The 8,795-nt window shown below is 47.9% G+C and overlaps 1 protein-coding gene across 8 annotated transcripts in view; it reads right to left on the reverse strand.

Moving 5' to 3' along the window:
- The window catches only part of LOC126995627 (ras-specific guanine nucleotide-releasing factor RalGPS1-like), a 131,416-nt gene extending 122,985 nt beyond the window's left edge, over positions 1-8,431 (reverse strand). For 4 of the 8 annotated variants that reach the window (XM_050855353.1, XM_050855349.1, XM_050855350.1 and 1 more), the window contains exon 1: positions 8,103-8,431. The gene's annotated coding sequence lies outside the window, so the exon portion shown is untranslated. The remainder of the gene's footprint in view (positions 1-8,102) is intronic. The other 4 variants (XM_050855351.1, XM_050855346.1, XM_050855348.1 and 1 more) reach the window with 4 other exon arrangements.
- Between the last annotated feature and the right edge of the window lie 364 nt (positions 8,432-8,795).

Genomic DNA, 8,795 nt, shown 5'->3' on the forward strand with positions numbered 1-8,795 from the left:
AATGCACGGCTGGACAAGGCAATGCAAGAAAAGGCAGGGGTGATCTAGAAGGCAGGACAGGGGAGAGGTGGGCAGGGCTGGGCAGGGAAGAGGGAGGAAAGGGCATGGGGGAGGGGGGGGCGAGCGGGCAGCCATGTGGTCGCCGCTGATGTAAACAAACCAGTGAGCGCCGCCAGCCTGACGCGCCGCTCCTCACCTCCTTGGCACGGCGGGGAACAGCGGAACAATGGAACGGCTACACACACACACACACACGGCACTGCTGCATACACCACCTCCTCCTCAACAACCCCTCCCCCCGCCATCGCCACCTGCGGCACATAAAATAAGTGCTGATTGCAGGTAATCTTTGGCCCTTCCAGAAGCACCCTTAGAGCCTCCTCCTCCTTCTCCCTTGGTGCGCCATGCTGAGCTGTTCCTTGCAAGTATCATCTCGCCTCTTCTCTCCTGAGCCCCACTCCGGCCTTTTCCTACACACACACACAAGTTCACCCCCAGTGCACAAACAGGTCATTACGCGGTTTGGAAAGTGTCTATCTACTTGTGGACGCCCTGCATCAAAACACACACACACACACACACACACACACACACACTGGGGGCGGAGAGGGGGGGGGCGGACGAGTGCCATGCCGCTCCGTCATTATCGAATCTGCAATAGCCGCGCCCGTAAAATTATCACATTACATGCCTGATGGTGCTGAGGGGCTGGGAAAATGCTCCCCCCCCCCACACACACACACAGGCTGAAGGTAGTGGGTAAGTGGCGGGACGACCTACTCCTGCCCTGCCCTGTCCTGCGGCTCCCCTACCCTTGCCGAGTTGCTGTCGTACTTAGCTGTTCGGTCCTGCCTTGCTCTACCCATCAATACCCTGTTCTGTTCTACCCTTCCCTGCTCGACCTTCCATAACCTTTTCTGCCCTTCCACAGTTTTTTTCTGCTCTGCCCTTCCACGCCCTGCCCTGTTGTTCCTCCTCCTGTACCCTGTTACCCCTCATAGTCCTGTCTCTGTTTATGGTCAAGCCTGAGTCACTGCCACCGTCCATTCTATCTTATCTGCTATCAGGGCGGCCGGCTAAAGGTCGCGTCCAAGCAAATAAACACGAGCCTGCTGAATTATGCAGCAGAGTCTGTCATTATCACCATCACCGGGAAGCCGTGCGTCAGGAGGCCTGTCTAGCATTACCATTCTCATTTACATTCCTGCCCATTTATTTACTTATTTATGGGCTGGCTCTGTACGGCGCTGACTGGACACTGTTGATTTTATTATTATTTTTTTATACACGGGTTCGTTATATTAAAAATTAGATATTAGCTACATGCTCCTGTGGCGAAGTTGCTTAGCAGACAAAAATTAGTTATTTATGTTTGTTATTCAATGCAGGCATAATCAGACACTCACTCTGGCTCCTCTGAACACCTGGAGTGCCACAGTGCCAAGGTTCGTCAGGCCAACAGGTGGCACCAAGGTAATGCTATCAATGCACTCGCCCACGGATTGCACCACACAGAAGAAAAGTAATAGCAAACAGGGGCCAGCAGTCTTGACTCTGGCCTCGCTTATGTCAGTACCATAATAGTCCGTGTGTGTGTGTGTGTGTGTGTGTGTATTTATCTAGCGCCTCGTGACAGTGGCGGGACAGGTGGTGACACACGAACCCTAAGTGTCATGGCACGCCTACCTGGCACAGCGAGGGGAAGGGGGAAGAGCAAGGGGGAAGGAAGAGAGGAAAAGCAAGGGCAAGGGCAAGGGCATGGACGAGAGCGAAAAGGAAGCGGTGAGAGGAAAGGCCAGGGGGTACGTGGTTCAGCCGCTCATCAAATCCAAGCCGTTTGATGTAGGCAAGGCGTCCTTCACGTGTGACGCTTTGAAGGTCTGCTAAGTCGTTAGTCTGGATAGAAATTCGCAGGGCGTGGCAAAACATAGGCTTCTTGTTTGGAGGCTACGCCATCACCCATCACTCACTCCTGCGTATGTGAGGGTCATCCGATGTTATGATGAACTGTATAGAAAATACCTGGATGTAGAATCGTTAGAGGTGATTAGGATTCAGTCGAAACTCAAAGCTTTTCTTAAAAACGAATATGTTACATAGTTAAAGGAGCTGCAAGTGAAACGAAGCACTCTCTCTCTCTCTCTCTCTCTCTCTCTCTCTCTCTCTCTCTCTCTCTCTCAGATATAGTGCGTAAATACCCCCCAAAACCCCCGTGGAGCAGGCCTCGGAGGAACCTTTTCCCTCCTTCCCCTGGTCACCTCGGCCACAACAACATGGTCACCTCCACCACCCTCCCCAGGCGAGAGACGTGCATAGTGCTCGTTGGAAGCGCGGAGACACGTGTGTTGTGAAGGTGACAGTGGTGATGATGCTGTGTGACATTGCCGTGAGGACCTCAAATCAAGAAAGGAAACTGCCACAGATACGAAGTTCAGCCCCATCTCTCTCTCTCTCTCTCTCTCTCTCTCTCTCTCTCTACTCACTGTACCGCTTCAATTTGCAACAAAGCCCAATCACCCCAATCACCAACCATGCAGCGAGTGAGTTATTTCATGCTGTAGATGCTATTACGAATTAGGGCGAAAAGAACAACAAAGAAAGGAAAACACAGCGGAGATGCATAACGTGTGAAAAGTGACACAGCTCCCTCCCCTCGGCGCCTGGGAAGAGTAGCAGCAGCGTACCGTATACCGCAGCGGAGGAGGTACGCATGTTATATTTAGCTGGAGCGGTGCTGCTAACTGAGAAGCAGGAAGCCACCAACCACAGCCGCGACGATGATGGGGATGAATACAGGCGACTCATGCGGCTTCGGCACACACACACACACACACACACACCATGAATCAGGATGTCCAAGAAAAGGTTGCGACTTTCCTAGGGTACGAGTGTTGCTGTTGTTGTTGTTTACATGATGGACGACGCTTCTGAACATTAATATAGAAGATGGGTGAGATGGAGGGAGAAGAGAGGGTGGAAAAGAGAAAGGGGGGAGAATGAGGGGGGCAGGACAGATGGTGAAGGTGAAGAAGGAAGGTGGGACAGGTGGTGAAGGTAAGGGCAAGGTGGGGATGGGGGGCAGGACAGGTGGAGATGAGAGGGAGATGAGGTGGCTGGCAGCAGGAAGGAACAATGTGACCGTCTGCCTAGCCGGATGGAGGGAAGGGGAGACCAGAGAGCGGAAACACCCGGATACGCCCCCAAGATGTGCTCCGTCACCCCCCCCCCCCCTCACAGCCTCGTTCCTTCCGCCCAGGACAAACGCCATCGACCCCCTCCCCCTCAACTCTCTCTCTCTCTCTCTCTCTCTCTCTCGTCAAGGAAAATATTTACTTCGAGTATAATAATATCGCACAATGACGTATATAAGTTGACGTATACAAGACACGTATATTATGATGCAGCAGGAAATTATTATCAAAGAAAAGAAGGAAAGTTATTATACTGTATGTGTGATGTCATGTCTGAAGTGGTAGCAGCAGCAGCAGTGGAGACAATTAGAACGTAATTATGATGCAGCTGTAAAATATTATATAAAAAAGAAGGAAAATTTTAAGTGTATGTATTATTTTGTGTCTGTAGTGGTAGCAGTAGCAGCATAGTCAATTAGGATACAGGGTTACCTCTGTTTACCTTTCATGTTCCCCTTTAGTCACCCCCCGATAAACACACACACACACACACACACACACACACACACACACACACACACACACACACACACACTCCTCCAAAGAGAATCTGAGAGGAATGAGAAAGTCCTCCGATCCTACAGAGGAGAGACAGAGAGAGAGGAAGGGAAAGGTTCACTGCGCTGGAAAATAGGAGGGAGAGGAACGGCGCGCGGGAGGGAGGGAGAGGGAGAAGGACGAAGGGAAGAAGGTGGTAAGGAGGGTGGGAAGGACCGAGGCTGCCCGTTATGTTATTGTGGGACGAGTGACCTTGCTCGCCCCTTACAGCCAACAAACAGTAAAGCCTAACCACTACCACCATCACCCCCCTCCTTGATCACCACCACCACCACGTTTACAGCTGGGAGTTCCAAACAATATCAACAGACGACACCACCATTACCACCATCACCACGATTACAACAGGTACCTCCACACATTACCAACAGGCGACACCACCACCATCACAATTACAGACACTATTATAGTTCCACCAGACATTATTATCAACTGGTAACACCACCACCATCACACACCCAACTACAATCAACAATCACCATCACTACCATCAACACCGCAATCAACTAGGCCTAGCAATGGCAATACTCCCACGCCGTCACCACCTCCACCACCACCACCACCACCAATAGGCGCACCTAACATCACCAAATGTGGGGTACAGACTTGGTGGAGGGACTGTTTTTTTGGGGGGGGGCTATTGAAGGTAATGGGCTAAAGCGTAGCCTATCTGGATATTTTGTTTTTATTTATTTCTAATGATCCATGAGACATCCTAGAGTAAAATAAAAGTGTGTGCTTATCTTTGTATTCATTTATACACACACTGGTAATATTTCTGTGGGGTCTGATTCACTTATTAGAGCGAAATTCTATTGTGTACTCAGCCGATTATATTTCCCGACTTCCTACCCCCAAACTGTCTTCTGGGCTCCTATAACGAAACTAATTTATAGTTATCGTTAAAAGAGTTAGATACTGATGTTTCTTGGCAATAGTTAGGAGTCAGAAACCGGAAAATACTATTCTCTGAATACGACAATCTGGCAACTGTGACTATACGTATTTTCATATTATTGTTCTGTTGTTTATTCAATGTTGTGTTCAACATAAGAAAAAGAATACTCATAATTTTAGTTAGTTTTTGGTTGTGAGGATTCTTTACGAAATATAATGACCGTATAACGTTACTTCCTCTACCTTAGGAAACGTCTTGAATCCTGGATCGTCTATGGTGATGTTAGGTGCGCCTATTGCAACAACTACAAGTCACCATTGATCTCAACACCACCCCCATCTGGCTATCTCAACACTTCGAGCCTCTGTCATCACCACTACCACCACAAGTCCACAACCATACATATACAGTTTATCCTACTTCAATCAACACCACCACCACCACCACCATAATCAACACCGCCACCAGCTTGTCCTCAATCCCGTTCGTCCCTTCCATAACCACTACCACCACCAATATACAAATACAGTTAATCCTACCAAAGTCACCACCACCGGGAGAATCAACCATCATTATCAATACCACCACCACCACAAGTCAACAATCGGAATCCACACCTACCACCACCATCAGCACCGCTACAACACAGCTAACCGTTTCTCCTCCAACACCAGATGGAGGACGGCGGTGGCGGAGGCGTCTAAAGAAACACCATCCCCCCCCCACCCCCACCCCACGCCGCCACCACCACCAGCATCAGCGAACACCACCATTATTGAGTGTCTCGTTTTCTCACCTCCCCCCACCTGTCATTGTTCTCTGGTGGCGGTGTTAGCGCGGCCCTCCACTCCAATTAGCGGCGTGCCTGTTATGATAATGACGCCTAATATTCTTCATCCTCTGCCACCGTGTGTTATCGCCCTTCTGTTCCTGCCGCTGTTTGTGGTCCTCCAACTGCTGCTGCTACTGGTGTATACTGTTATGGTTGTTCTTGTCACCATCCCCACAGCCACCACGTCACTACCTACCTATATCTACCCAATTTACCACTGCTAATACCAATACTACTGCTACTATTGCTGTTACCGCCCTGTTATTGCTGTTTGTCTATGTTGTTATTTTACCACTATCACCACAACGACCGCAACCATGACACTCATCTACCTGACTGCTACTACTACTAGGAGGGACAGGAATGGAGGGAGGAAGGAAGGGGGGAGGGGAGAGTTTATGTTACTACTACTGCTGCTACTACTACTATTCTACTACTACTACTACTACTAAATAGGAAACAAACCATAATACGTATCCATACCAAATAAAATTACCACACAAGATGCTACAAATACATTTAGGGTTTGTGTTTGTGTGTGGGGGTGAGGAGGGGTAGGGGGGACTGAGGGAGCTAACCAGACAAAAACAAGAGGCAGGCCGCAGACATCAGACATGCGGCTCGGATTACCTCCTGCGCTTCCCGGTAAAAGAAAATCTGAGTCAACAAACAGGAGGGTCTCGTTTTGCCTGCAGTCCAACCCGGAAGGTGCGTGTGTGTGTGTGTGTGTGAGAGAGACAGACAGACAGACACACACACACACACACACACACACACACACACACACACACACACACACACACACACACACCTGTTTTACCTGAAGCAACGGTAAGCGTCAATTCTTATAATCGTTCGTTCGTGTCACCTTGGGCTTAAAATTATTTTTTATACTCATAAGCGAACAAACTTCTATGAAACCATTACAGAACCCCATTTGACTTTTTTTTTTTTCACATCACATATGTATATCTCTACGGAAGAAAAAGTAAATCGTCACACACACACACACACAGTTCGAGGAGCAAATAAAATCACGTCAAGAACCGTTGAGGAAGAAGAATGTAACGCATAAACTAATGTCAGTAAACGACGAATAGTAGGTGCACTATAATAATAATGATAATAATAATAATAATAATAATAATAATAATAATCAGTAATAATAATAATAATAATAATAATAATAATAATAATAATAATAATAATAATAATAATCAGTAATAATAATCAGTAATAATAATAATAATAATAATAATAATAATAATAATAATAATAATAAAAAATACGCTAATAATTTCATATATTGTGCGTCTCCACCCATTGTTATTAGATGCTACGCCGGACTAGGAAGTAACGTGAATGGGCTACAGGTGTAACCTTAAACATCGTGAAGCCGTACATGTTGCTATCACGTGAGAGGAAGGCGATTTAAGCACCTACAGTGGCAGCTTAAATTAAGATGCAGGACATGGCGAATAACCGGAAAGAATGGAAAAAGAAAAAGAAAAAAAAACCGCAGCAAATGTGTATCAAGAGAAAAAAAAAAAAAAAGATTCCGCTACTTGCCTCTTCATTTTATCAAGATACCGTGACATTCCTACACGTACACGACCACAAAATAGCACTGTTTTAGAAGGGGAGAGGGGGGAGGTAAGATAAACTACTGTATTTTTATTAAAGCGAAACAATTTCTCGAATCCACAATCATGCAACCTGAGTTTATAGTTTGTGATCATTCCTTTCCGTGTGGCTTTCGGAGTCATAAATGAAAAGGAGAAAACGCTGTACTCTTGCATATAAAACTAACTACTACTTAATGAATTTACGCTTAGTTGAATAAGCATCTGAAAAAAAAAAAAACGACAGCTATAGAAAATGTAACTCGGAACCTAACAGCAAAACCGATCATAAACTAGTGGCTCCAAGTAATATGAGAAAATAAACCCGTTTCAGCCGCTTATTTTGCCAGAGACATGCACAATACGAAAATAATAAACACCAGCTCGCAAAAATACTCACATCACACAACATACATCCCTCAACATCACCCTCTTTAGTGAAGCATACACGTGGTGGTGGAGACGGCGGCGGCGGCTAAAGAGAGGACCCCCACCAAAGCCCCGCCCCGCCCAAGCCCTCCACGCCCTTCCCACTAGGCCTAAGCGAAGACACCTCGTGGGCTGGGCTGGGCTAGGCTGGGTTTGTCCTGTCGGCTGTCTGACACACCTGGCCTGAGTAATGAGTCCCCACACCTGGAGGATTTGAGTGAGGGAGGGGCGGGGAAGCACCAAGGTAGCACACGCCGCGGCCCCCCTTGACAGGATAATGCTGTTGCTGCTACTTCTGTTGTTGCTTGTTACTTGTTCCTTGCTCCTCCTCTCCGGTCACCCACCTCGCCCCTGCCCTTGTCCCTGCCCCGCCCCTGCCTCACCCACCCCGCCCCTGCCATGCCCTCCCCTCCCCCCAAAAGACGAAACGGTGATTTAAAATGGTACAGAAAACGCGTAGCCACACAGAAACGTTAGCCTGTATGAGTGTGAGTGTGAGTGTGTGTGTGTGGCAGCTGCTGTGTGTGTGTGTGGAAGAGGATCAGAACAAAATAATCCGCTGCTCTGCTTACCTGCTGCCTCTATGTCTTTGTTGGGCGATGATCCTCTGCTCCAAGGTTATGCTTATCCAAGGGAATCCACGGGCAATGTATCAACGCCACTCCACTGTCAATGTGAGCAACCCAGGAGCGTGCAGCGGCGAACCTCTCTCACGCAGGACACTCTACACACAACTGCCGCTCGCTGGTGCTGGCGTTGCTGCACTGCTACACACTCACATTTGACAGGACTTTCGTGGGGGGTTCGGGCGTTTCCATCGGTACTTTTATGACCCTGATGGTAGTTTGACCCTTCTTCTGTGCCGTGAACGTGGAAAAACACTCATGAAAACCCGATTGATCTCCTTCTCGGCCTTTGGGAATAGTCGAAGTGAGAGTTGGAGGTGTCTGAGACTACCAAGCGGTAGACAACAACATAGAAAGGTGCCAACGTCTCCCTTTTCCTACATTATTAAATTCAAGAAAAACTACGCTATTTTACCTGGTCTGAGTTACTCCAATGGAAAATGAGTCTTGGCAGTAGTGTGGAATGAGGGATATGTGATGATACAACATGTTCTGCCCGTGCATACCCCATTGCATAGGCCGGAGGAGGGAGGGAGGAGGGCGGGAAGCAGAATTAGTGATGTCATTGATGATGTCATCCACGCGACTCGGGCTCCAGACAGTGACGTTGCGATCAATAAAATCCTCTGTATATGACCA

The sequence above is a fragment of the Eriocheir sinensis genome, chromosome 8 (assembly GCF_024679095.1).
Source record: "Eriocheir sinensis breed Jianghai 21 chromosome 8, ASM2467909v1, whole genome shotgun sequence".
NCBI classification, from domain to species: Eukaryota; Metazoa; Arthropoda; class Malacostraca; order Decapoda; family Varunidae; genus Eriocheir; species Eriocheir sinensis.